Genomic DNA, 3967 nt, shown 5'->3' with positions numbered 1-3967 from the left:
GGGAAAAATTCTTTTTTACCTCGTAATTTTTCAAAACTTCCCAAAAAAACCCCCTCCTACTTTTTACACCCCGGACGACCCTTCCGTTAGTGTTTAACTTCCCTTTTTACCCCCTACCGTTCACTTCAAATGGGTCCATGTTGTGAAATCCCATTTTTGGCCTTGAAAAATGGTGGGAAAAGAAAGCGCGAAATCACATCATGTTCGACCTTTTTCAAGGGCTTTACTGCTTGGTTTCGATGAGACAATGCCTAGGAGTTGCATTACATCTTGTTGTTCTCCTCATTTCTCCTCATTTGAGTTGTTCGACTTGATTACTGCGGTTTTCGTGTCTGGTGAGAATCTCTTCGTTGCTATCGGTTTGACCATTCCGCAGGTGTTTATTATGGCGACTCATTTGTGGTAGATGCGGGTGAAGTTTATCATGCACGAAATATATAAATCGGTTTCTCCAACGAGAAAATGAAGTTGATTTCCATCGGATTGGTCAAGTGCACTTCATCTTCAAATGAGTTGTAGTCGATTTTTATTGTCGAGGCGAGCATGTGCCATTATCGTCTCCGTTTGAAAAAGCGAGTTCATTTCGTTGTAAAGTTCTTCTCGTTTATGGTTATCTATTTGTATATTTTTAAATAATGTTTAACTATTTGCTATTATCCGTTTAAATATATTACTAATATGTTTTAATAATTGTCATATCCGTTTAATACTTGTCATCTCCGTTTAACATTATCTTTACATGTATAACTATTCATATTAACGTGTAAATTCTCAAAAGTCTCTGCGTAAAAGCGGTGATCTTTTTCGTTTGATCTGAATTGTTGGCGGTGTGCGTGGCGGTGGCGAGGTTATGGTATCCGTGCATAGAATTAATGGCGGCATTAATTCTTATGCGCGTACTATAAATATCCGAACACCCGTTCGTTGTCATCGATCGATGTCGGTCCATCTGTGCGTTTAACTTTTTTTCTCGGATATGAAGAGTCGACTGCTTGTGGACTTCACACCATAAATAACCAGGGAAGAACCCTTCCATGGACAACCACTCCTCGTCGTCCTCATCATCCTCCTCCTCTCTCCTCCTCATCTGCTTCCTGCATGATATTCGCGAGTCGGGACAGTTCGAGATCACTCTATCACGAAAGGATGTTTTCGTGAACCTCCTTCCTTATCTTGAGAATCAATCGGTAGTAATCACGCAACAAGTTAAACTATCTTTTTCATGCCCAAGTCGAAAATGCTCGCATAATTGCACGAATGCGGAGGATTCTCCGGTGGTGGATGGCGGGCGAGCAATTAAGCGAGCATTTTCGACTTGGGTAAGAAAAAAAGTTTTCACGTATTGCGTGATTGCGGAGGATTCTCTAGAGGAGGGAGATCGGGAAACATCCTTTAAGAGCGAGGTTGATATTTATCACTTGAGACTTTTTTGTTACCGTTTAAGAACATTACGTCGGGTGTACAACTATTACGTTACGTGTTTAACTATCGGGGATCTTCGCTTAAGTCCGACCATGACACATTGATTAATAGTCGTTTTTCATGAATGTGTTTGTTTAACCTTTTTTTAATGTTTATGCGTTGTGCGAGGGTTCAAGTTGATCGCATGTTATGCAGACCGCTGTGAGCATTCGAATGTCTGAGACACTTGTTTTACGTTCTCACGAGGGTCGAGTCGTGAGTGTCAAAGTCCAGAAGGGGCGTTGTAAATGTTGTAAATGTTGTAAATGTTTTATAAATAAAGCGAAACAAGCTTTATTTGAATGTGAACTTACGAAATTTAAGCAGAGACCTAGTAAAAAAACAATGTGGGAAACAAAAAGAGCGTCATTGTAAACAATAGAAAAAAAGTTAAACAATACTCAAGTTACTCTTTAAACAATGACAGCGGTGTTTAAGAAAAATACGTAAAAGATGTTTAAGCGGTGACCCGGGGAGGTACCCATCTTGATGCGATGTCGGTGAAAGCATTCGATTTAAACAATAACATATATTTTTAAGCAGTTAAATCACTATATTTAAGCGTTTTTACGTATTATTTACATGATATAGACTTTATTTAAACCGGTGATCGTTATGTTTAAACACTATATGTATCTGTTTAAACATAAAAAAAGCAGCGTTTAAGCGAGATACTCATGTCGGCGATGACAATATGTCTTCATCGCGACGGTGACATATATTTTTCCCTTTTTTTGCCCTTGGGATGGAGGGAAAAAAATACCGCTCAATCACATCACGTCTAGTCTAACCTCTATGCACTTTTTTGTCTTCATCGCGACAGTAATATATATATATGCACTTTTTTTTGTTTGCCTATCGATTTGCTTTGTTTTGTTGTTTACATCTTCTTCTTCTTCTTCTTCTTCTTGACTTATTTTTTTGTTCTTCATTTCATTTTGGTTTATACGATTTGGTTTTCGGCCGATATATTATGGAGAGTTTTTTTGTGGTATTGCTAGATTCAGCGGGGAGGGAAGAGTGCTAATGTTCACGGCTCGAGACTTCTTGGGAGTTGGTGTTAGGTGAGATATGTGAGCGATGGGGTCTCGAAGTTTCTCTTGTCGGGGGTTAAGTTCATCACACCGGATGGATATAAAAGCGGTTTGCCCAATAGAAAAGCGATGTTGACTTCCGGCGGATGTGTCGCGTGCACTCCATCTTCAAATGTCTTTGTAGTTGATCTTGTCGTCGAGGACGAGAAAATGTGCCATTGCGAATCCTAATGAAAAGCGAGTTTTACTCGTTGTAAGTTCCTTCTCTTTTAATTGTTCCGGTTGTGCGGGGGTCATTAGTGTTTAAATATGTCCGTCATCTGGTTAACATCTTGTACTAGTCGTTTTACGTTATTAGTTAGCTGCTTAAGTATTTAATTTAACGTTTAAATATTGTCATTATCACTTAAACATTATATTCTCCGCTTAACATATTGATCTTTTCATTTTGGTGAAGTGTTGGCGGGGAATTGATTCTGCGAGTGCTCCCGGTTCATCCCCATGGTGACCACGGCGGTGTGGGATGTCTTCCTTCCTCGTCGGATCATTACGAAGTCTTTGTCGTTGGATATTGGACAACGTTTTGTGAGTGTCGAACATTTCGAGGGATGTACTTGAAATCATGCAATCAAAAGGAATTTTTGACTTCAAATTCATAAAAGAGCGAAAAAAACATCGGGTGGTGTGGAATGCTGCTGCCGAGTGGTTTGTCGTTAGGCGCCTTCATGCATCAAAAGAGTATAACAAAAAAATACTTTCGAGAATCAAGACAATCAACCCGTCACACACTTGCGGTGGTGGCATAGGGTTGGCGTCGCATCGAGCGTCCAAAAAAATGGGTTAGCGCCACGGGTGATTCGAAGCTCGAGGGACCGTCCCTTATGCGAGGCCATCGACATTCGAGAAGGACATGTTGCGGGAACATGGTGTCCACATACCATACAAAGCGAGGCTTGGTTGGGAAAAAGAGCATGCCGGGTGGTCCTCGGCGGCGGTGACATCTCCGACTATGTTGTTTGCTTTGGTATGTGGATAAGGTGGGTGAGACAAATCCGGCGGCGTTGCGATCGTGGAAAGAGGCGGTGATCGTTTTTAAGCGTGCATTCTTTTTCTTTCGGTAGCGTGTATTGTGGGATTCAAGAGGGCTTGCGGGCGGCTGCTTTGTTTCTCGATGGTACCCACCTCCTTGGAAAAATATCGGGGTACACTCTTTGGGTGCCACGGGGAAAGATGGAAACAATGGTTTTTCCACGTCGCCTTGGTATAGTCGACAGCGAGACCCGATGCCAATTGGACTTGGTTCATATCTAAGTTAGGCGATGCTTTATCACGAGGATGGAGATTATCATGAGATAATTACCTTCGTGTCGGACGGGTCGAGGGCCTTGTGAGCGCAATTGCGAGAGTCTTCCCTTCTTCGCCACATGCATCTTGTCTTCGACATTTGGAGGCCAATTTTATGAAAGCCAATG

The sequence above is a fragment of the Dioscorea cayenensis genome, chromosome 19 (genome assembly GCF_009730915.1).
Source record: "Dioscorea cayenensis subsp. rotundata cultivar TDr96_F1 chromosome 19, TDr96_F1_v2_PseudoChromosome.rev07_lg8_w22 25.fasta, whole genome shotgun sequence".
NCBI classification, from domain to species: domain Eukaryota; kingdom Viridiplantae; phylum Streptophyta; class Magnoliopsida; order Dioscoreales; family Dioscoreaceae; genus Dioscorea; species Dioscorea cayenensis.
This window is presented reverse-complemented; position numbering follows the sequence as displayed.